Source organism: Ciconia boyciana, chromosome 4 (genome assembly GCF_034638445.1).
Source record: "Ciconia boyciana chromosome 4, ASM3463844v1, whole genome shotgun sequence".
In the NCBI taxonomy this organism is placed as follows: Eukaryota; Metazoa; Chordata; class Aves; order Ciconiiformes; family Ciconiidae; genus Ciconia; species Ciconia boyciana.
The window spans coordinates 17,470,987-17,497,692 of NC_132937.1; positions in this window are offsets into that span (position 1 = coordinate 17,470,987).

Genomic DNA, 26,706 nt, shown 5'->3' on the forward strand with positions numbered 1-26,706 from the left:
TCAGGTTCAAATCATTATATAACTCATTTAAAAGGACAAAATATAAGATTCAAACATCCCTAAGAAATCAGCCAGTGTCTCAAGACAAGGTACCAGGGGCTAAAACATGTGGGATGTGGTCATGCTATATAACGTGGTAGGACTGAGGTTAACACACAGTCATAGATGGATCTCCCGGTCTGCAAATGGTGATTCCTCATAAATCATTATGAAAAATAGACTGACTGTGCTAGTTCATAAATTCAAGACAAGTGTCTATTTCCATAAGGCCCAAGCAGACAGATAGTGTTAGGGATGCAAACATGCCACCACCACATGCAGTAGTTAATGTGTTAGCATTTTAACAAATTGAGCCACTTCACTGGCCTATTTATCGGTTCAAGCTATTTAGAAATGTTGCTACCATATGTTGTCCATTGAAATGAATGCTAAACACTGCATTTATAAATGGTAATTTATGACTCATAAACATCTCTGCTATTAGAGTAATTCTGCCACTGTGAATGGAATTGATAGCAGTTTCTGCACTTCATGTTTTGTTTTTTTCACTCCCCTCATTTCAAGGATATTGTTGATATTAAAGCTGTAGTGCCTCATAGAGGATGTTATTTAAAAGACTGTGTATATCAGAGAGAGGTTATTTTTGTCTGCTATCCACCCTGTAAATTGATTTCAGCTTCTGAATAAACTTTTAGGACTAGATATTTGAAGAGGACCTCTGGAGTATGCAAAGTGATCAAACAGTTTTCAGTTATAACAAAACTGCCTTAAAAACCAAATAAGCAAACAAATGAGCTCCTTGTTTCCCTTCTCCTCTCCCTCCCTGCAAAGCCTTTTACCTATCTATATTTACCTCGGTACAGAGAAGTTGAGCCCAAAGTTACATCCTCTTAAATCCCTCTCATGACAAAATGCAAATGCTCAAGCAGATTTGCCTAAATGGTTTTGCTGCTTCTCAGCCTTGGAATTAATTTTGGTCAAAATTCTTGACTGGATCATTTACATATACTTTTTGAAAATGTTACCTATGTGCTTTCCTCTGAATGTTACTTCCTAAGGATAAAGAAATTCATAGCAGGTCTTGTTGAAAACTCTGCATTTATCAGAAATGGTTATTTTTAACAAGTAGGTTGATTGCAAGTTCCAAGCTGATTTTTAGGCCTAAATTTTCAAAGAGACCCTTTGGAGTGCCACTCCAAAGTGAAAATAATCTTTAAGTTCTATGCATCTGAAAGTTACTTAACACACAATTTGGTGACTATAATTTCCCACCATGGAAAAGACCTTGACAGGTCAGTTCATCCTGTGTATCTCAGACAGATCTTCACATAGCATGAGTTGCTCTCAAGAAGGGACTAAAGAAGGAGCCTTATGAGTTAATTTAGACCAGATACTTGATTCTTAAGTAGCTCAAATTAGGTAGGTGGAATTTCAACCTGGGAAAACACTCTTTCATGTGTCTAATGCATCTGCACAAATGTCCAAAGGCATCCAAGGAAATTAGATTTTTGTCTAGAAACGACTGTCTCAAAATCTATCAACTCTCTGCAAATATAACTCTGATACATGTGAACACAGATACACAGCTCACTACTCATTTTGAAAATTTCCCCAAAATATAGGGATGATTTCTGTAAAGTTGGACTAGATGATCATTGTAGGTCCCTTCCAACTGAAATAGTCTATTCTATTTTATTCTAAAGTTGCCTGTGTTACCTAGACTAAGGAAACATGTATCATTGCAATTATGTCACCTGTTAGTTCTGAGAGATCCCTGCTGTGGACACACCACACTGCACTGATATAAACAGTTCTGTTTTAGTGCTGAAAGATGTATTTTGTACAGAACATAGTCCCAAGTCTCCATGGGATTGTGCCTCTGACCAAGCAATATCAGTGCAAAGCATCCAACCAGCATCTTGGTGTAAAAATATTATTTACACCTTGATATTGAAAGTGTTTTGGTGGTATTATCTACAAAAAAACTTCTAAAGAGCTACTCATGTACATCTTCATTTCCTATTTTGCTGGCTACTGAGCAGGCTGAGTTATGATGGATAACAATAGAAATTACCTCTTTTGTCTTTTTTCAAATATGGTCTTTGTGACTACAGACAAGTCATTTGGTTCACCATATATATTCAGCTGTGGAATGGAAATAATGGTTCATGCTTATCTCAGAGATGCTGTGAAGAAAAAAGCTGTAGCTGAGTGTGACATACCCAAATACTGATTGTGACATACCCAAATACTGATTGTGATGGTCAAGGAAAAGAATGGGCTATTAATTTATTCATTAAACCTACAATAATCAGAATTTTATGTCAGATGTTCATCTCAGCAAGAATCTAGTTCTCAGTTTAAGGATTTTGGTAATATTGTCTCAAAAACACCTGGGTCAGGATCTTGAAAACTCTTTCCATGTCTAGAATAATCCCTTCAAGTAGCCTCTATTATTAAAGAGAAATAAAAAACCATCAGACCTGCTGTTACAGGTTGCAAGTACATAGGAAGTTGAAAAACAGGCTTCATTAAAAACAGGATGTGTGGAACAGGTAAAATGAAAAACAGCTATTAAAAGGATATGTTATCAGTGGCAATAACACTAAGAAGTCATATTGCAATATTTGCAAGGAAATGACTTTGAAATATCTCCTACAAATATTAATTAGACCTAAAAATTAGACCTCCCCTACAAACCACAAAATATTTTTCAGTAAAACATAAAGAAACAAAATTACTTGCTCACTATGCTGACTTTTGGATGGCAAAATCCGGAGCAGAAGGCCAGGCTGGAGCTCCCTCTTGCCCAATTTTAACAAGCATTTTGGGATGTTGTATGCCATGCTTCTGGCTTGTGCTGTGAATGTTATGGCTTTTACAGCTGATGTGGAGTCCTGTGTGGTCAACAGAAAAGTGAGAGTGTTGAAGGAAATGAAATTGGTATCATGCAGTTTTATTTCCTCTTTTTAAGTGTTGTTAATTGTTCTGTGAAAATGCCACTTTGGGGTTGTTTCTTCAGTTTTTCAGGGAACCTTTGCCACCTCACCCCCATTTCAAAGTAAATGGCTTTTTTGAGTTCTTGACAGAAAAAAAAATAAAAGTTGGGATTCCCACTGAAATGTTTCCTTTAGAGTCTATGTTTTATTTATTTTTTATTCAAAACAACATCTGTTTGTTTGTTTGTATTAATGCTTATGAAATGCCAAAACAATTCATCTATTTATTTTTAAATTAAATCCAGACTTGAGAGCTTGACTTTCAGAAGTGCAGGTCACTTACTGCTCTGGCTAAAGTAAAAATCACATTCATGAACTCAACACCTCTGACTCATGAAAATGTTACTTAGAAATGTTTGACTTTTTGTTTTAATAAGTCCATTACACTATTTGCATCCAGTGACTGAAAAAAAAGTCACTTTTAAAGAACCAGTTAGAAGTCTGGTCTGTTATGTATTGCTAAATTTGAGCATCAATCCTTTACAGCTAGTGTGATTTTAATTCAAAATCAATAAAAATTAAAACCAACAGATGGCAGGTGTTAAAGAATATTTTCTGGCAAAGGAATTGCTTTTCAGCTGAACAGAAAAATTGGAGACCTTATTTATATTATATCTAACTTGGACCTGCTCTTAGAGAGCTTCTGTGCTGCAACTGCCTTCTTCTGTGGTTCTTTCCAATTCTGAACTACTCATGTGTGTGAGGAGAAAAGGACATTATTGTACTGTTGAAATGAGGTAAAATACTGAAGCATAATTCCAATGCAATTTGGGATTTTTTATGCTCAATATTTTATGCTCATTCTTCCAGTGGCAATACCACATAAAAAAATACAGAGAATAAATTAGATATTCAATTTTCAAAGTGAAATTGTTTCATTCTGAACAAGGTGACAAGGGATTGAACATATGCAGTTTCAGTATGCTACAGTGACATCTGATGTCTAATGAAGTCAATGGGGAGAAATCGGCATTTGAAAAGAATGATTAATTTGATCTATTTTCAATGTCCAGAGGATGAGGTGAACTGCACCCCAGCCTGTCTGTTCTTAAACTGACAGCCAAGGGAGCCTAAGGTGACTAACACAGGCACATAGATCTGGAGTTTAATCTTTTTTCTTTTTATAAGCTAAATCCCAGAAACAAGAAATGTTTCACATTCTTGATGTTTCTCAAAATAGCCATAAGTAACAGAAGCATCTAGGGGAAGATGGAAAAAACAGACTTCTTTTTTAGAATTATATAAAAATCCATGAAAGCTGAATCTGACCTTAAAAATAAATAAATAAATAAATAAATAATAATAATAAAAGAAATAGAAAAGACAATGGCATGACTTGAATACAAGTGTCGATGAGTTTTCTTTAAAATAGTGCTCCTAAAAAAATTATCTAGCTATTTTAAACAGGCATAAGCTTCAGGGCATCTGTAATGGAAGAGCCATCCACTAGACTGACTGTGGACTGCTCAGAAAAGAAGGAACCCACTCAAACCTGTACCGTAACAGTTTCCGGAATGCTATTGCCAACTCCGCAGGGAACCTTTGTGGTGCTGATAACTTTTAGGGTATACACATAGGCTTCTAAATATGGATTTACAAGTTTAATTTTAGGGATGTTTTTTGTTTCATCCTGTGTTTTGAATACCAGCAGGTTGCTGATGTAATATTGACTTTGTTTCCACAACCAACAGAATAAAGTCTTTTTTTATCATTTATGTTAACAATTGAGTACACAGTGATTTGTAAATATTTTCTGCTATTAATGCTAATTTCCCAATACAATTGTTCACTATAATAGTTTTATTAAATGGAAAGAAGCCATGGCAGCCAGAAAATGAAAGAGAACACATTGCTATAACTTTTCAAGTAAATATTTCTCACTCTTGTCTGATTTGGAAATAACTGAAACTATAAATTTTCAAAAGCTGAAGCTGTGTTTCAATGTTGCACCAAATCTCTAAAGGCAAAGATCTGTCCCACATCAGCCTAATTTGTCTCTGAGGCAGACACTGGCCTTCCAGAAGCTTATTTTATTCTCTTTGAAGCACCTCTTACTACTCATGTGAATAGTCATTCTAGTCCACCTGGCCATTGTCGCTAACAATTAATGGAAACCAGAAACCAAGGGAAAGGCTATAAGACTAGACAAGCCCCTACTGAGACTTTCTTCAACATATCAAACTCTGTAAGAAACTTAGAAACTTCACTGCCTGGAATTCTTGAGCTAGATATTTGTACTTAATAACCATATATTTTTTCCACTACTTTGGGGAGCCCAGTCTCCCCTTGAGCTGACGTCAACTTGTAGCACCAACAACATCCCATGGCATCTTAATTGCACGTTGTGCAAAAATGAAATCCCTCTTGTTTCTTCAAAACCCGCCCTCTGGCAGCCTCCTTTGATACCTTTACTTCCTGAATCAGAAGATACAGTAGAAGTCTTTCCCCAATCACCCTTTCCATGCCACTCACAGCTTTATAGACCTCGATGCTAGTTCCCTTCAGCTACCACTTTTCAGGCTGAAGATTCCCATATATCTCAGTGACTCCATATGTAAACCCCACTTTCCACCTTCTACCTGTCTGACCACTGTTCTCTGACCCTCCTTGATTGAGACACTGAGAGTAATGAGATTTTGGGGCATATAGGCAATGATGCTAATCCAGTACAACAATTCCTGGTGGTCTTGCTAGTCAAGTCAAGCCCTGCCAATTTATTCCTGACAGCTGACAGGATTTTCATTGCAGATGTTTTCAGTTTAGGGATTATTATTACACTCACTGGAAAACCATTTCACAAATATATCCCTGCATTAGAACTTTCTCCCCAAAACTCCCTTAATTTAATTTGCTTCACTTCAATAAGAAAAGCTGAGAAAGAAAAAGGAAACAAAACTTATAAAGTAAAATAGAAATTTCCTTCTTAGTTATAGCCTAGTCTCTCCATCACTGGGAGAATGAAAGGCTGAACTGTTTATTTCCACGCAAAGATGTGCTTTCTTTCTTGGGGTTTGAGGCCATATCAGACGATCACAATTGTTTCTTCTGAGTCTTTTGTTTCTGTCTTGCTTGGCTAAAGAAAAATGTCTACGTCTCAACCACAATAGGTTATCTCTATTTGTAGTCTTGTTACAATACTTAAGTTTGCCTGCCCAGTACAACAAACACCACTAACAGAGAGGTCTAATGTGGTATAGATACACCGATGATATTATGAACCTGTACACTGGCAGATGGTTAGATAGAATACCAATAAATGTAGAGACAAAGGAGTAATTAATTTTGGCTTTGAAAGGTACAGCAATGGAGGAGGTCACAAAAGCCACTGTTAGAAGCTGGAATTTAGATGTAAAATAGAGAGATTTACATAGCAGTAAGTATTTTTCTTTATGGTCCTTTGGCTTTCTTTATAGTTGCAAAGTCCATACACACTTGTAGGGCACAAATCATAGATTCAGACATGTTGGAAAGGACTTCTGAAAGTCTCTAGTCCAAACCACCTCTCAAAGCACAACCAATTAGCTGAGGTTGCTCAATGCATTGTCCAGTCAAGCTTTGAATATCTCCAGCAAAGGAGATTTCACCATCCCTCTGGACAACCTGTTAAGTGCTTGAGCACCCTCATCACCATCCAGAATTTTTTCTAAATATGTAACAAAAATTTCCTACATCCAACTTGCACCTGTTACCCCCCCTCCTACCTCAGTGTACCTTCAAGAAGTCTGACTCCACCTTTCCTACACTCTCCCATCAAGTAGATGCAGACAGCAGTAAGATCCAGCTTAGCCTTCTCTTAAAGGTAAATAAACCCAATTTCCCACCTTCTTGCATCTTCCAAACTCTACTCCCCTGATCATCTCCTGCTCGCACAGTCCAGAGTGTAGCTGGCCACCTTCACCACACAGGCACACTGGTGACTCCTGTTCAACCTCTTGTCCATCAGAACTCCCAGCTATTTTTCTGCAAAGCTGCATTCTATTTAGTCAGCCCTCCATCCTGACAACTAAATAGATTGAGACAGAATGCTACTACAAGCAGCTATTTTTCTCCATAAACTGTAGAGAGAATCTAGAGTGATTAGCTCAAGTGTAGCTATCTACACTGAAGATGCCTAAACTTAGGTAAGAGGCATGTATCCGTGGACTCTTCCAAATTCCTGCACTTTGTTGAAAAAAGTTTGATTCTCTGGAAGAGATGTTAATATTGTTAGGTTAGAATTATGGAGAGATATCATAGAGGGACATAAAGGAGCAAGAAGACATAAAAGTATCAGCAAAGATTGCCGTCCTTCTTAGGCTCTTGCTTAGATTTCTCTCTAGACATTAAATGGCTTCCTAGGAACTTAACAGAGGGCTAAAATTCCAAGAAGAAAAGATTATCTTGCCTGCTGTTTGACCGTTTCATGCTAGGCTTGTAAATAAAACAAATTACACTTAGAATATGCATAGATTCCTTATCACTGATTTTTTTCTTTCTCCTCTTAGGAGACAAACCTGCTTATGTGACATTGACATCAAAACTAAACAGTAGATTAGGGACAAATAGTGAAACAATATTTTCCATTTCTTTTAACTCCAATTCTCCCTCCCCATTTTCCTGAATCTATTGCAAACTTCTTTTTTTCCCAGTTCCTGGCTCAGAACCAAAGAGGAGCACACTGAGGAAAGGCAGCCCACTTCCTATTGAAAGCAGCTGGTTTAAGAACAGTCAGACAATTTGCCATCATAAACATCCACCCAACCCTTTTGTGAAGTTTATTTTCTTTCATTCAAAATCACTCTATAATTTCATAATGGTGTAGTGATAATGGCAGAACAATAACCTTTTTACATATTCAGCAGGTTCCTACCTAGCAAAAGACATCTTACACATCAGTTAAAGTGATAGGCATATATTTTCAGTGAAAGATTTTTCCTCCATCTGTTCAGATGGTACATTTTCCAACTAAACTATCACCAAGCTTGGTAGCTTAGGGAAAAATAAAAGATGTATTTAAAAAAAATCAGCACCACTTTGTGACTTACTTAGCTGGGGAACAGATGACTCTGCTTAACACAGGAGAAGAGCTATGTGGGATGTGTCAGCTTTGCAACACATTGGTCACTTCTTCAGTTTGGATTAATGCACTCTTTCTTGCTTCTCAATGTAGAATGAGAACAGAAGTTATAGAGCTCACCCCTCCTCATGATTAAATTAAAGGCCATGGAAACTTATACAGCTTTGCTAGAGCAGGGTGAGTAACATGGACAGAGCAGTGGAAACAAAGTCTCAGAGGAAGTGTACATCACTGTCACACATAAGTTTCTACCACCAATGCTAGAGCCAGTCTTGGAGTCAGATGTGCAGAGCAGAGAACCCGATCTAGGACTGTGTGGGCGAGTTCAGGTCTGTAAGAATATTGCTGCACCAGCAAACATGGCAGCAGTACTCCAGGAACACAGCTGGAAGGGGTTTGATATTTACCAGGTAGCTTTGCGGTTAGGTCAGAGGACAAAGTAGCACCCAGGAAAAGACATATCTGAGCAAGGGACAACAGTACAAAGTCCCAGACCTACAAATATAACTGAACTCTATCCTGAGCCAGCAGTTTGGTAGCAACAGGATTCCAGAAGCTGGTACCTCTCTCTCTAGCAAAGGCTATTTGAAGGTTTGGTGTTCAAAATTAAGTTAGTTATACAAAACTCCTTCCATAATCAGTGGAGAAAAATAGCTCCAGAGAATGATTCATCTTGTTTAAGGACAGACATCAAAGATGGGTCAAACAATATGCCCTCTGGCATATTGAGTCTCCTCAGTTGGATAAAAAGGGTCCAGCCAAGAAACTAGGTCTAGTTGAAACGGTCATGTGAATACCCAATTGATCTAGAGCCTCCAGAAGTTTGGTTTCCCCTGGGCCTGCATGAGTATTCTCATGAATGCTCTTGGTCTGTGTTTGCTTACATTCTGACAGGGAACTGTTTCATAAGGGGCGGATCCCTAAGTCTTTTGAGAAACTGCAGTTCCAAGATCACTCACCGCTTAAAAAACTGAACTGACTTGAATGATTTCATCATCAAAACCTACCCAGGAAGAAAGTAGTTGTTGCCTATTCAGAAAACCAGTGGGAATCCGACCCTCTAGAATTTGCCACCTTGTGGGGATCTGGACCTTGTGCTCCTACCGACCTTAAACTCATACCTAGAGTGCTTCATATTCACTTTAAGTCACCCATGGGAAATTAGTTAAGGTTTGGGCAGGATGCTAATGCTAGCTACGCAATGAAAGTGCATCTTAAACTCAGTAAGAATTAGCTGCACTGACAGAGTAATATCCCTTCTGCACCTCAGCTAGTCCACCCAGGGCTGGTGTAGGTACCATCATGTGAACCTGTGTTTTGTTGTATGTCTCTAGCAGCCTAATCTGATAAAATGCATTCTTACAGATGCCTCTGGCTGTCTGTCTCTTGGCATCTAAATTCCTTTGAAAGCTTGGTCCTAATTGCTGGTCTAAATCACAGCCACTAACTCAAAATAATACTTGATTCTCAAATCTCTGTTATTTTCAACTACCTTCCTGGATCTTTTTGCTCTGTGTTGAAAAACAAAATAATGTATTTGTGAAAGAAGTTCCAAAACAACTACCCTAACTTTGCTTTTCAAGTTCATGGCACTCTTTGCTGTTTATTCAACCTTTACAATTCGTTTGCCTCCTTAAACCTCTCTCTACCTTTCAGCTATGTCTCATACTTTTTAGTTTCCCACCCCTCCCAGTGAACCCCGCACTGTCCCCCTATCCTGAAGCCCTCAAAGCTGAAAAGATAGCTTTAATTTCACTTTGCATTGCTTTCCTTTTATAATAATAAACCACCCACAAACACAGGCAAACTTTTGACTTGATTTAAAGCCAGCTCTCTGATGTGTCTCCAGCTTTGCCTTCTGACTTTCGGTCTGTGCAGATGTAAATTATTCAGTGAGGGGTGTTGTAGACATGCCTCCTTCATTAACGTCAGTGGGACTTGTGAGGCTGAAGGAAAATCTACCCTCCCCACAGGCATCTCATGTTGGAAATTCACACTTTATGGCTGTCTAGTAGGACCATATATCACCACACTCTTCATAACTGTTATTCATTCTCTGGAAGGAAAAGAAAAAGAAAAAGAAAAAAATAAAAAGGAAAGCTCTGGTGTTCTTTGCATTATACAGATCCTTTGCCACATTAAAAAAAAAAAAGAACATAAAAATAAAAAATGCTTCTGCTAGTGTTTACCACTCAGTAATTTCAAAATGTGAAAGGCAAAGAAGTGCCCCAAAATGGGTGTCATTTATGACGCTGTAATTAATCACACATAATTGCTTACAGTCTGTGTAGTACCTACTAAGTGATTTTGTAAAACATGGTTAGACCACAGATGTGATCCAGTTGGTGCTTTGTAACCTTTCCTAGATTTCACTGCTGAATAGATTGTTAGTTAAGACATTGACAGCCCACCACCAGCATATCATGTGATCCATATCAAAGCATTATTTGGCCCATGGGCAGTATAGTATCATCATTGTTGCAAAGCACAGAATAATAAGGCAGAGACATATACTAACAGTTTGGGATAGCCAGATTCATCTGATTCATTTTAATGAACAACTAGGCCAGAAAAGCAAACCCGACCATCTGTGCTGCAAAGACACTGAATGCTGGAATTTTTTTCCCTTCATCGTCATATTGCTATATCAGCACATGTGCTAACTTCAAACCTTTCCCATAACACATGTGTTCCAATTGCAATCATTTGGATGCAATTTGGTTTATGCTTCCATTTCCCCCCTGTTGATATGAGTGGGGTGGTTGTTGTTGCTGTTGGAAATGCTTTGACATCTCTGTCTCAATTTCTTAATGTTCTTCTATGTGACCTTGTCCAATCAAATCTAACAGGTACTGGCACACGTGCTTCTGCCTTGATCTGAAAATACACACAATTATGTGCTAGTCGTTTGTGATTTGTAATTGACAGTGCTTAAAAAATATGCATATATCTTCCTAATGAGGTAAACAAACATGCAGTGCCCTGTTGCAGAATGTGAGGGTGCAGGAAAAGGCATCTTACATGTTCTTTCATTGAATATTAAACTACTAAAGTTGAATCAATGCCAGGTGACCCACAAGCAAATACAAATAAATAAAAAAGATCCCGGTTGCATAAAGAAACCAACAGCAGTCTGAAAGCTGGCAGCTCCTTCAGTCATTTTTGCCTGGACTCATTTACCCATATTAGGCCCTCAATTTATGTTCCTGTTCATCCCAGGCTTCCTTTGCAGCCATGAAGAGGGAGAGAGAAGGTCACTTCAGCATCGCCAGGATGACGTGCTCCATTCAAGATCTGACTCATCCTCTGGAAACACCTCTTTGTCTCTCTCTCCACTGCCCATGGAAAGAGTGTGGGGGGACCAAGCTCCCTATCTAGTACCTCACTTAAAACCTTTCCTTCTGCAAGATGTGTTCAGAAGAATTAATATCTAATCACAAATGTAACCACAAATGTACAGCGTCTAAGGGAACACCATGGAGCAGTCACTCTACTTGGCAGTATGGGCAGAGCAACCTTTGGATCCAGACCCACTCTGGCCATATCAGTGAGTCCAATCTGATGGAAACCTCTCCTAATGAAGCTTCCCTGCTTTAGGGGCATAAATGAGTACTTGTGCGTGGCTTTTCACTGGTCTGAGTGGCTACATCAGCTCAATTGGCGCTAACTCAGGGATCTCTCCAATCGCTCTAGGCAGACATAACCCTATTGTTAAAATTGCTATTGGGTTAAAATGAGGCACACGGAACAGTGTTGGACGCACTGATTCATGCTAATTGTGATAGCTCCATTTCTCTTTGCTGAGCCAGGGGCATTTGGAAGTTGATATCTGTTCCATTAACAAACAAGGATGTTACAGTGCCACAGGGTGAAAACATATTACAGGTGTTAAACGGATGGGCTGAGTGAACGCAAAATGGTGTCAATAGTTGAATAATTTTGATTATTAGCTTTTTCAGTTTGTCGTGGTTTAGCCCCAGCCGGCAACTAAGCACCACGCAGCCGCTCGCTCACTCCCCCCTGGTGGGATGGGGGAGAGAATAGGAAGAGTAAAAGTGAGAACACTCGTGGGTTGAGATAAAGACAGTTTAACAGGGAAAGCAAAAGCCGCACACACAAGCAAAGCAAAGCAAGGAATTAATTCACTCCTTCCCATGGGCAGGCAGGTGTTCAGTCATCTCCAGGAAAGCGGGGCTCCATTACGTGTAATGGTGACTTGGGAAGACAAACGCCATCACACCGAACGTCCCCCCGGGTCCTTCTTCTTCCCCAGCTTTATATACTGAGCATGATGCCATATGGTATGGAATAGCCCTTTGGCCAGTTTGGGTCAGCTGTCCTGGCTGTGCCCCCTCCCAACTTCTTCTGCACCTGGCAGAGCATGGGAAGCTGAAAAGTCCTTGACCAGTGCAGCAACAACTAAAACATCTCTGTATTATCAACACTGTTTTCAGCACAAATCCAAAACATAGCCCCATACCAGCCACTATAAAGAAAATTAACTCAGCTGAAACCAGGACACAGTTGAAGGTGGCAGGATGCAAAGCCTGCGTGTGGGGATTATGAGGGGGGGAGAGGAAGGGACAGGGAGAGAGGAAGCCTAGTTAATGGACAAAATGTGATCATAGTTAAAAATAATGGTAGAATTATGTCTTTGTGCTCCTTCTGTGGTGAGAGGATTAGTCCATAACATATTCGCATGGCTACGGCAATGCTGTGTGAGAAGTTTTAGGGAACATCCATCATGTAATCCATGTTTTCAGAAGTCTCCCCACACTTATTCTGACATGAATATTTGTGCATACTTACTAACCTACTGCCTCAGTGCTTGTTAGATAAAACAGAGCTGTCTTCTGCATTTGTTGAACACAAGTTTTGGTCTTGCATGCTTTCTAGAGAATAATCTTTTTCTTCATTTCTGTAAGTTCTTTTATTCTGATCACTCTGGGATTTTAGCTGATGAGTAATTGGTGCTGGGTTTTGTTTTTACAGAAAAGCATTGTTGAAATTATTGTGGTTAATAGATGTTAAGTTTTAAACAGACTGTAGCAATTTTCTAATCTGTCCTCCTGTGTGTCATCAGCCTGGTAAGTTCTGTATCTATCCTGTCACTTACTTTTGGATAGTAGTATACTTTTTAGACAGAGACACCTGAAATGAGGCATTACAGGAGAATCTGTTGTTCTCACAGCTGCAACTACATGAAACCTCAGGGATAAACTCCCTGCCAACCCCTCCAAAAAAAGGCATATTTGGATCAGCTGAAAAGAAAAGTCTGAGTAAAAAATAAGAATTCTCAAAGAAATCCACAGTATGTTGTTTTATGGAGAGAGCTGAAATGTTTCATTTCATCACAACAATTTAGATACCTGAACACAGGTGTCTAAATCCATTTAAATACTTTGGAGTGTCTGACACGTCTACATGGGCCTGAGAGATGCAGCCCAGGAGCCACTGAAGAAATTTTTAAGGAAGAAATTTTTTGCAATGAGGGTGGTGGAACACTGGCACAGGTTACCCAGAGAGGTTATAGATGCTCCATTGCTGGTAACGTTCAAGGTCAGGTTGGATGGGGCTCTGAGCAACCTGATGTAGTTGAAGATGTCCCTGCTCATTGCAGGGAGGTTGGACTAGATGGCCTTTAAAGATCTCTTCCAATCCAAACTATCCTATGATTCTATGATCCTATGAAGACCTGCTCCTTTGCAAAGTGACAGCTGGAGATCAGGCAGACAGAAGACACCCAAGGTTAGGCAGCATAATCCCACCCAGAGTCTCTCAGTTCTTGGTTTCAGAATGTCCTTTTATTTATTTATTTATTTAGGTGAGGTTGTCTGTACCAGGAAACAACTATATAAACAAAAATACAAAAAGTGAAACAATTCACCACATTTGAGGTCACTGAAAAATTCTGTTCTACCCAAGGGTATTTTGGGGGTTCAGCAGATAAAACATTCCCATCTCTTCGTGCCTTCCAAAATGAAACAACACCAAACCTTTTTGTTTATTCTCCTCTCCTCAAATATTTCCAGTTTACTCAAATATGAATCACCTAATTTCAAAACAGTTATTAACAAAGAACCCCAGTTAGAGATGTTAATTTCTGAATGGATATAAAGAGAACCTAGATGAAAAACTGTGGTCAGATGCCTAACATTCAGCCACCTAAATTGAGTTGAGATGAAAAACACCTTTACAGGCAGGGTTGCCTTCTACTTCTGGGTTGCTTGAGGCAGGATTTTCTGAAGGGCCTATACAGTTCAGGGCAAATGGGAGGGCTTGAGATTGTCATCAGTTCTATGGTTTGGGAGAAAATTACTTAAGACCCTAAACACTGTTTAACGAACTTGTGACAGAAGTGACAAATTTACAGCAGAAGAATTCAGTTATTTAGCTGATTATGTGTCTGATAAAAATTAATGAAAATACCTCAATAAGGATTTATATAGTTACAATATTATTGAAAGTTTATAACCACTTGCTAATTGGCATCATTAATGAAAATTAATGTGGCTACATGCACTTAAGTATTTCACCCTGTAATGAGGAAATGAACAGTGACATGAAATACTACTAATAATTAATACTACAGATATTTTATTAGACAAATAGTATGTCCAAGGCTTTGCCAAGAGAAGGAAATACAATTATCCAGCCTGTGTGTAACATACAGTGGTACCGAGTTAGCATTCTAGCTAGAGATGTTGAGAATGATGCTTAGTGATACAGATACATCAAAAAGAGATCCCATATCACAGAAAAGACAGTAATGGTGCTGAACCTGAGGCAGAAGTTTCTAATATATCTCCCTTTGTCATGTTGGACAAGTTAGTTGCTACCTCTCTGTACGTTAGATTGGCATTTGCAAATACAGATTGTATCATTTCCCTCTCACTGTGTGGTAAAAAAATATATATACAGGAATGGGGGAGAGACTTTGGCAGCAAGGCTAAATAACTGTGAAGGCAAGATGCATCAAAGGACCTGCAGATCTTGTAGGTAGATTCTATATCAGAAGTAAAAGCTAGAATCATTTGTCAATTGTTTGGGCTCCCTGCACAGTGCATTTAGATCAGCATCATATCAAAAGCATCCAACATGCTTAATTGAGAACTTTGTAAGAAGCATGAAAGAGGAATATATTTTCCAGATCTTGTCCTTTTTTGAATTTTAGACACTTTGCTCAGTCTCTGGGATATACCATAACACATCGGGATTACAGTCTCAAATCTCTCTGGAACATATTTATTTATGACCTTTTTTTTTTCCCCAAAGGAATGAGGTGTCTTTTTTCACATATGAGAGTTTGGTGATTAGAGCAAGCCTTTAAAAGTGGGTGGCCCAATTTTATTTTTCTCTTTTTCTTATAATGATTCAAATGTCATCTGCAGCTTCCTGGGTTAAACTTGAATTTTTTAACAGCTGGATGAGATAGAGAATCAAGAACAAGCATTAGAGCACTAGAGTCCATGTCTAGCTGGACATCCTAGGACTTACCCACCCATTCAGTTTTATTCCTTTTTCTTGGGGCCAATTAATTAATCTTTAACTCCTTCCTATAAAATTAAAATGATTGCAGAGCAGAGAATGCTTCTACCCTAATCTCATTTGTAACATATCAGATAGGATACTTTCCTATTATGAACTGAGGAGGGCAGGAGTACTTTCCTGGTGCCCTATTGAAGGTTTGCCATTTAGCACAAAAAATTTTCAAGATTCTTCAGATGTACGAAGGGAAAAGAGACTAAATTCCTGCAGGGAGGAATTGAACATAGCTTTTCCAGTCCTGGAGGGCTGCTATAACCACAGCGTTACTGTTATGAAGACAGATTCTATCATTATTTTTTCAATCTTGTTCTCTGGAGGGAAGCTAGATGAAAGACTTACAGAATGTAACTTAGATTCACTGTATGTACTCCTCTGAAATGCAACCATGAGAGCCAGGGTTTTTATTTTGTTCTTATTTATTTTGTTCTGGGCTGTGAGTCCACCCACAGATTAAATAGCTTTTATCAATTTTGTCTCAGGGTGACGTAATGACAATTAATTGTTATTTGTTAATTATTGTGTGATCTTTGATATAAATTCCACTGAATATGTGAGGTCTTTTATTGATGCAACTTGTTTGACCATTTTCAAGCATTGCATGGAGTAAATTGAAAGTTAACTCCCATGGGAGTTAATTTACCTTTCCACTCTCCAATATACCCTGCATTCACAAAAGTATTTAACCATGCACCACTTTTTCGTATGATTTCTGCTCTTAAAATTGATTGTGAATTTATGCACAGAATTGCTTAAGTTTCCTTACAAGCTGGAGACAAACCTTACAATAAAGCTTATCATAGTGAAACCCTGAATTTTTCATTGACTTTTATTTCTCCTTTTTCACTCCATGTTTATTTAAAGAATAAGTTTAAAGTATGGTTGCAGAGATGTATGACACCTTTTGCCTTGTCCTCATCATATATAAGTAAATTAATACAATGAAAAGAATTAAGTTACCCCGACTGTTACATGCTATCAAAGGACTCATTTTTTCTGTCTGTCCTCCTCTGGTTTTGTGTTCTAAGTTTTGACCTTCTTCATGATGACTCACCCTGGTAGAATGTTTTCCCAAGGGATGTTTGTCTAGTAGGTAAGTGATTTTATTTCAGTTCTCAGTTTGAAAGTCACCTTTTGTCTGTTTACTTTGCTTTGGAGAGGTATATTCATCTTTGTGTTCAAAAACCTTTTTCAGCATCCATTCCATTATCTGGACTACGAAAATAAGCTGACTTGCAGTGTAGCATTAATTACACCTAATTTTGAACATCTAACTTATAGATGTTTCCATCCAAGCTGTTATTATAGGTTCTTTTTAATGACTATAGAAAGAAATAAGCACTTTTAGAGTGAAATTAATCTCATTTTGAATTAGACAGTTTAATGTATGACAAAACAGTCCTGCTTTAAAGCACCTATTTCTTTTCATAGACCATAAAGAGAGCGAGTGATGAGTATCTCAAATGGAGACATCTGTATTGTAACTGTCTAAAGTTAAGGAAGATGAATCTCATCCAGAAATGAGAAGTAATGGTAACATATCTAAGACCACAAGAATATGTTTCCTCTCTCTGCTCTTCCAGTTGGAGGGGAATACAGTGGAGCTGGCCACACATCACAAATAAGATAAAAGGCACAGCCAAAGTGAATAGATTAGCACAAAGCCATATGTAGAACCACTCAAAGATGCTGACAAATAATGTTGAACTTCTAACAAAATGCTGAAAATCAAAGCCTATTCAAAAAACATTTCAAGAATGGGGGTGGGGAGATGGAGGAGATGGGGGTGGGGGGAAGACAAGTGACATTCATTTAGTAAATTGTTCAGTGAGAAGGCAAGTGTAATCTCGGGCCTATAGCTTGTCCCTTGAGGTTGTTAAGTGTTCTCCCATATTCAGCAGAATGGGAAAGGTTTACATCACCCTTCCAACAAAGCGATATTTGGGCTACCTTCTCTCCAATCTACTTAACATCCTCATTTATATTCTACCTTTCTGACTTCTATTAAAATCAGGCTCCTTTTCCACAGTCCTGTTAAATGCCGCCATTCTACTGTCCATCATTAAATTATAGGCTTTTCTTCTTCTCTTCCTCCTTCTCCCTTCCTTTCTTTTCTGCTCCAGCCTGCATCTCCCAGAGGTATTTGCATTTGTGTGGCAAATACACTGATTCTTTTTGCATGGTTTGCTCCAGCATGACACAAACTATTTAATTGTAAATTATTAAGTCATCTGTACTTTCCTGAAATGATTCACAGTGGAATGACAGGAAATTATTCCTAGTGGAATGACAGGATATGATATGATGAAATCACGATTCACATGTAAATTGGATGCCTGCTGATAGAAATCTGAAGTCCACTGAGAATGCCCAAAAAGAAAATGCTGCAAGGTTTATCCATTGGGTAGATTATTTATTAATGGATAGCCCCTGTATTAAGTCTGTCCACTCTTAGTTGTTAAAACCCCAGGGGGATTTTTTTTTAGTTGTAGTTTGATGTGAAGGTTTTAGACAAACAGCTACATTTCTAGTCTTCCTATATATATTTTCCCCTCAACTATCTAATTTGTCAATCACACACACAAACATGCACACATATATAAATATATATAAGCTCTGACCACTAGCTGGCATAATTCACTGTAGCTTTATTGCTTGAATGGAATTGTGCCAGTTTACCCATGCTGATGTTCTGTAGACCACAGATTAAAGTGTACACAGCTACGCAGAAATTGTCATGCTTCTTTATTTTTGTTCCTTCTACAAAGCTGTCTGCACAAATTATCTCTTTGACTTCCTCTGATTTACTTTAAAAGTGTTACATTAATTTTGAATGCAAATTGCAATAATTAAATTTGACCTTATAAACTATCAGATGTGATGGGAATTTCCCTTCCTGATTTTTTATCTTAAATTGGAAAGGAACCAGATCAAACAAGCAGGGAATTTCAAAGTCAAAACAAATACCATTCGTGGCTAGGGACTCTGCTACAATAACAAAAAAGAAAACATATGTATGCATGTATGTATGTGTGTGTGTGCATAATATAGATGTTAACCACAAACTATCCAAAATCTTTAAATTTGTATGTAAAACTGGCAGTAGCTCATCTTTTGTTGTTAAGGAGAAAAAAACTACAATCAAAGTGACCCACATAGATATCTTTTTTTTTCTTTAATAATGGATACTTTCTGATATCTCCTAAGGTCCTATTCCTCCTGTCATGTTTAAAGGGTTTATTGTTTCCAGAAAAGCTTTTGCTGCTCCCTCTGGAGACTGAGCTGATCTAAGGTAATATTAATTCTGTGCCTCTTGTCGGAACTCGACTTCAAAGGAAATAAATGAGATGAGAGCTGAAAGAGAGGTTATGCAAGCTGTCATCCTCCATTGTGTTGGAGGCATCAATGACTCTCAGAACAAATTAGGTGTCACTCTACTAAATCGCAGTCAGAAAGGCAAATCAGTTTATAGAAGACTTATTTGGTCTACTGGAAAGCTCTTGCATTCAGAGCACAGTTAATCTTCCTTTTCTTTTGGTAATTTTAAAAATCCTCATTTTTTATTTCTTTTTAAACAAAGATGAAGCAGAATTTCCTCCCTGATGACTCATAATGTTCCCCATACAATTCATGCTGATTAGTTCAGTCTAATTTCTCTTTCCAAAAGAAAAAAAAAAGTCCCACAGAGGTTTGTTTCATTCCTAAAAGAGAAGAGAGAAATGACTACATATGTTTTATTAGACTTCTTAATTTTGGGATTGTGGCTTGGGAAAGAGGTCTGTGATAAAAAGAGTATCCAAAGAAAAAAGAATATTTATGAAGCTTGTCAAGTATGAATTCTTCCAATTTTGCAAATCTTACTGATTCTATTCATTCTTTATTAAGTGACTCTCAGCCTATAGAAAAGGGACTAGCATTAACTACCTGGTTAATATTTCAGCTCTGTCACTTGATTTAACACTTTTTTTTTTCTTTTTTCCCCCCAGTAAAGAGGCTAAATGGATTTTTGCATTCTAGGCTGCACAAGGAACTTTTTTCTTTTACAATCGAGTGATGTGCAATCAGGTTTTCACTGAGAAAGACATGCTCATCCACTTCTTGAAAGAAGAAAATTGCCATACTTTAGCAAGATGAGGACAAAGATGGAATACACCTCACAAACTGAGGTACCTATTCTAATTCAAGATTATGTCTATACAAGCAAGGAATATGGTGCAACAGGAGTAGATCTGCAGAGTGAAACAGCTGCTGTTGAGGACCAGTTTACATTTAAAAGGGATTTTTTTGAGATTAGCTTTAGTCTAGACCCATGAACTAGGATCCGATAGGTGCTGCAGTGCATGAAGTGTGCTTTTGAAGACCGTCTTTTAGTTTTGCTTCACTTGAAAGGTTTTGAGACCCCTCTGTGATGAGAACCAATGTATAATAACTGGGGGCAATCAGGAGATTTGCTTTAAAAGTACACTCTCAACCAAAGCTGAATGGAGATATACCATTAGTTTCTCATAAAGTCCAAGAGAACAGATAAGCACAGATGCCTAAAACTAAAGTGGGTCTCAGAAGTCACTATATTACTTTGTGATTGAAGCTGTGACTTGGGAACCCAGTGCTAAGTTTCCAAAGACAAATCACATTTAATTTCCTGAATTTTAGAGAAATCTTTATACTTCACCAGAGTTAGAGTGCTTAGGTTCCTTATAGAAGACATAGAGAGGGTTAAATGACTAGAACTAGCTTCAGGGAAGCCACCAGGCTTATATAGGAGTCCTGTAAACTTTCTAGTGGCAAATACTGAGGAAAAATTAGAAATTAAACCCCACTACCAATAGTTAGCTAAACAGCTAACCTTCTCCTTGAGCTGAACAACTAAAAGAAGTCAACCCAAATAAAAAGGAACCAGAGATACTCCTTCCCCATGGCAAATGACAGAAAAACTGTCCATGCACTCAGATGAGTGAGGAGATCTGCTACTGAAAGCTCATCCTGCCTACTTTGAAGCAGGGATTTAAAATCAGTTCTTCTATTTTTTTAGCAAAGTGCTGATACCACAGACATATTGGGTATTTGAAAATGAGACTTTCTGAATCACTGCTGTCGACATTTTTCTTCTTCAGGAGATAAGCAGTGTACTTTTGAACCTCCTCAGGCACAGGAGGGAGCTGAACTCAGTTCCCCCACATGCTGGAAGGTAGATCTAAGACTTGATTAGTCATTAAAACACTGTTAATTCCCTTCATTCCAGGTTTAAAAAAGAAAGACTTTTGCCTGAGCTTGTTTGTTTGTTTTCATTAAAGAAGAGACAGAGGGATTATGAATGAACATCCCAACTGGAAGTAAATTCCTCTTTACGGGCAAAGTTAAGATGTCAAAATTCTGAAATGACAGGGATATTCCTCAGCATTTCCTACAGATTTCCCTAAATAACTTACCAATCCTCCTCCTCCCGCATACAGAACCCATTCTGCGGATGCTGCCACAGTGACTAGGAACCTAAAAATTAAGCTCTGTGTTAACGAGCAGTATGGAGTCAAAGCATCATCGTATGCGAAGCCACATTCCCAGGGAACATCAGAGGAACTCACTCAGTGCCTTAATGTTTGTGGAATGTAAAATGCTACCGTAAAATAAGATGTCCAAGATAAAAGGAGGAAGTAGGATCAGTCTCAGTGTCAGCACTCTGATAGTTGAGTGATAACATCTTTTTTTCTCAGCACATTGCGAAAGCTCCTGAGCAGAGATGCCTGAACATAACTAAAGATTTTCTATAAGCATTACTTCCAAGTAATAAATACATTTGATTTGACTGTGCTCATACATCATTTATACTCGCTTCCTCTTGATATTATGGCAAATTAGTTAACCGGAAAGATTATTTGCAGAACCAGCTCATTTTTAAGCTCATATTGCAAACTATTTGAAAAAAAAAAAGTTAATATTCATTATGGGGAGTATCCATAGTGTAGGAGACTTGCTTTTATGAGCTTGATTTACACAATAAAGTGGTGGAAGGAGCTTTCAGACAGTGCAGCAGCACAGAGCTGATCAACCAGAAGATAATGACAGGCCTGAAATGGTGGGACATAGGCCCCATCTCCATTATTTGAACCAGGTTCCATAATCCAGCTGCTCTGTGTCACCAAAGTCAGGACCCTCACCCTTTGACTGCTGAGCTTGATCCAGTTATTTTACATAGAAGGATGGACAGCAGGTATCTGAGAAACGCAAGGAACAAGCCCAGAAAGAGTCCTCCTGCTAAGCAAGTGCATGACATGGGAACTCAGGGCCCAATATAAAGTTGTCTCCCCTAGCTAGCAGTCATCACATCAGTATCAGCACTCACAGCATGAACATCAGCAGTGACCATGCTGCACAGATGGAGAGGACACACTTTCTAGCTGAAAGCAGTCTGGAAAGCTGCAAAATTCTCTTATATCCTTCTCCTAAGATAGGGGCCAAAATCAAGGTTACTCTTTTTGCAAAACTGGGCTGGTTTATCGTGTGCTGCTGTTTCTAGAGATAGTAGTGACGTCCTCACAAAGGGAAATGGTGAAAAATCTTTGTATGTAGTCCCCTCATCCTTAACTACTCAAAGAGAAAAATGACACAGTCCCTCCATAAGTAGAAATCTGAAAATTTTTGACATGCTAAACTATATACTTAACTGTAAACATGTTTCTTTCTTTCTTTCTCAGACATTTCTAAAGTCTAGGCTTACAAAAGGGATTTCTAGAGCTGATAAAAAATAATAAATAAATAAAAGGGGATTTCTTGGAGAAAGAGATAGAAACACACTGTATTTACCACACAAATTGTATTCAAAGCAGTCAGAAAAACTGAGCATGCTGATGCTTAACCACACTTATGGTTTCATTTATTTGATGTGCTCATGGAGTACATCAAACATGGATTGAAAATCGGTGAAAGATGGGAAACAAAGGGAAGGAATAAATAGTTGGTGGCACAAGGTGAACAGTGGGATGCCTCGCCTCATTGTTCTGCATTAGATCTCATGTTTGAAATCTGTATTAATGATCTTGAAAGAGGGCAATACTGAGGTTAGCAAAACTTGCAGATGACACAAAGTTATTTAGCTAGCACAGACCAGAGAGATCCGTGAGGAACTTCAAAGAGACTTAGCTAAACCATGTGAGGACTAAAGTGAGGGCAAATGAAGTTCAATGCCAATAAATGCAAAGTAAGGCATACTGAAGGGAAAAAAATAAATTAAACTGCTTGTACATCTGACAGGGGTCTACATTCACTGTCTCAACCCAGGAAAGGGATCTGGGTATCAATGAAGACAGATTTCTACACCATATGTAGCAGTAGTTTTAAGGAAAAATTAGATCAAGATGTGAGGGTTCATAAGAACTGAGATGGGGAACGATGTGGTAAATACTACACAGCCAATCCATAAATCAAAATGTGGTCTCATCTGGAGAATTTTGTGAAGTATCATTATACTACCATAAAAACAAAATAATAAAAAAATAAGAAAAAAGTTTATCAAAATTAGAAAGGGCTCACCTGTGACAAATGAAAGTGATCCATGCCTTAAAAAAAACAAAAAGGAAAAAATCTGTCATGTAAAATGATTGAAAGATTGGGAAAAGTTATGTTAGAAAGGAGAGGGACAAAAGGACATAATGAAAGGATAAAAATAAATGACTTAGAGAAGATAGATTGGGTGCTTTTCTTCTCCTCAGCTTGTGGCAGGACAAGAGAATGTGCAATAAAATTAAGGAGGGTAGCAAGTTCAAAACAGATAAAAGGCAACAGTGCTCTTTTTTTCAATGAGTGATTAAGCCAGGGAACCTTCTGACACACTGAAAGTGAAAACTAAAGGACACTTCAAATAAACATTTAAACAGATAACAAGAATTGCTGAAGTTGAAATAAAAAAGCCAAATATTTGTTGGGAAGTATTTGAAAGCTCTTTTTTAAAAGCCAGTTTTCTTGAACTTTCCTTTGAAGAACTCTCCTAGGCCTGTGCCCAAATCCCACAACCTTTGGAGGAAAAAGACCCTGAGGACCTAGCGGCTCATGTTGGGGTTAGTTCATGTAATGTGATTTCTATATTAGAAAGTTGCACATGCTAAGCACCAGTCTTCATGTTCTGCACACAGAATATTACTTTACCCGTGCACCAAATATTTGTTTCCAGACACTCAGCAGCCTGGGCTGCCATGTACCTGGTAAGATGTATATGTACAGGTAAATGTGCTCATGAACTGCAGTTCAGACACTGATTCTTCAGTACAGGCTCTACAGTTTCTTGGCATAGGCATGACCATTTAGTAGGGACACTAAGGATCCATGTGATGTCTTATGTTTACTGTCCCAAATTCTTTAAGGCATGGTGCTGGCAAGTCATGGAGACAAGACACTGAGCTAGATGGATTAAAGATCTGACCCAGCATGGCAACACGTGCGTTCGTCTAAACTACGTACAGAGCCAGGCTGTCTATACAGACACAGCCTGTTATTACTTGTCCTCCCACTCTCCTGGACTGCTTGCTTTACCAAATCATTAATATTCATCTTTCAGACTGCAAGTTTATGGAGTGGAGGTATGATGAATGCCTTTGTGTTTGTAGGCTGTCAAACACAACACAGGTTCCACCTCATTGAAGCCTTAGGTTGTGCTAGTCAGAAAATTGTGAAACATCAAAAACTTGGGGCAGTATCAGTCCATCCCAGGGAAGGAGCAAAGGAGACATATTCCTTCCTTCAAATCATGAACGCCAACCCAGAGTACCCCAATGTCTGATACTGCAAGTGGTCACACAAGCCTCTGCTCTCTGGCTGCTCTCTGAGACTCCTCTTTGCAGTCATTAAAATGGAAATGGCATCTGACAGCCATGAACGTCATTTCACTTCCAGCTTCCTCAATTATCTCCTCCTTTCCACTGCCCTCCCACTCTCTGTGTGGTGAGAGAAATATGTTTTCAGAACTGTCATTTTAAAGAATAAATACTTGAACCACCAATAACTGCATGCACTTTGTCCCAGCTGAATGAAAACCTCCTTTGTGAGCATAGAAGCAAATGATACACAGTTAAGTAGAAAGAAGCTACCTGAATGTACTTATTTCAGCTAACTATTTCTGTATAATGGTAGCCTGTTTCCAGTAGATCAAAGAAACCTGACAGTGTTGTTTTTTTACACTGTGAGAAGCACAAACATCATTTAAATGCCCCCTCAAAATATTCAAGCATCAAAAATCCATTGAAGGCTCTGTCTATTCTCAAGCTCGCTTTCAGCCAACATTGTTATGTTGTTGTTGCATCATGATGGAAATAGCAGACAGCAGAAAACAACAAACAGCAAAGAAGACAAGTCTTTAAAAACAAATCTAAACAACAAAACACCCCCACTTTAACACTATTTAAAATTTCAATAATAGTAAAACTAATTGATAATTGTTCATTTACTGATTTATTTCTACAAAATAACATTTTAAATGCTGTCTTCTAGGATTCTGTTTGCAGCGTTTTTCTAACCCTCAGCCTTATGTTTTTTATTTTGTTGTGTGAAATATATATAGTGCATGGATGGATTTCTCAGTCGATGTGAGCAGTGTAGCTTCACTGAAGGTGACAATTAGGTCTTTCATAGTTAAGGTCAAGTAAGTCAGCAGATTAAAAGTAAATGGAATTATTCTCAGTATCTGTTGAGCTTTTTGCATGAAAAATAGTGAAGAATCTTGTGTCAAGCCATTAATGTCTTCATGAGGTCATCTCTGAGAAAGCTATCAAGTTTCTACTTAGAGGCTCCAGTAGATAGAGACCCTAGGTAAGTTATTCCAATACTTAGTTGTGCTTAACTAAACTTATAATTAAAAAATTCTCATGGTAAATGGAGAAGACTTTTTACAGAACACAGAGGGAACCTACGTCACTGAATGTGACATAACTTAGCTAAAATGCTAACATGCCCTTTGGTCTTCTGGGTACCTGATCCTAGATGGCTATGATCCAGTGTATCTACCTAACATGATTGTCCACATCCCCTGTACAGTCAGTTTGCAGACTGACGTCTCTGAAGATAAGCAAAGTGCAAACCTGTCCATCTTTATCTTTCCACGCAGATGCAGAATCCCTCAAAAACAATCATGTCATCACCCCAGGAAGCAGCCAATGCAACTTCTAGGCTCTACTGAACCTGCACTGCCTCAGAAACCTCTTTAACCACAAAGGCATTGGCAATCCCTATCCACCATGTTGAGTCTGAGCCACTGTGCATCCAGAACTGCAGCAGTACTGAGACCCACAGAAGGACAGCCAAGAAAATGCCTGACTGCAACTTGATAATTAGAGCATTCATCTGGGAAGAGCTAAAGCAGGATCTTAGTTTCAACTCTATGAATGTAACATCTGTATTTTCTTTTCAACCTTAATTTAAAATATATATATGTAGGTCTATGCACAATATATATATGTATGGTATATGTCTATGCACATGTAAAAGCATAACTCCTGGAGCAAGAAATAACATTCAAAATTTACTCAGCCTCAGCCAGACCATCAGTCTAGGATCAAGTCTAAAATGAATGGCAGAACCCCCACCACCATCAGAGAACTGCTGATGGGAGGCAGGCATTTATTTCTCCAGGGCAGGCCCTTATGATAGTGTACAGAGAAGTATATATGGAAATGTGTTTTTAGGCTGAGTAGGAAAATGCCAAATGAGTTTAAGTGCCCATAAGTTTTGGTAGTTCTGAAAAATATATGAAGTGATTTAGATTTATGCAGACCAGATTTTATCTAGACTTTGACAGATCTTCCCTTTGGAATTCCTTATTTCTCAGTGCGCTGGTTTTGGCTGGAGTAGAGTTAATTTTCTTCATAGTAGCTAGTGTGGGACTATGTTTTGGATTTGTGCTGGAAACAGTGTTGATAATACAGGGATGTTTTCGTTATTGCTGAGCAGTGCTTACACAGAGTCAAGGCCTTTTCTGCTTCTCACACCACCCCACCGGCAAGTAGGCTGGGGGTGCACAAGAAGTTGGGAGGGGACACAGCTGGGACAGCTGACCCCAACTGACCAAAGGGCTATTCCAGACCATATGACGTCATGATCTGTATGTAAAGCTGGGGGAAGAAG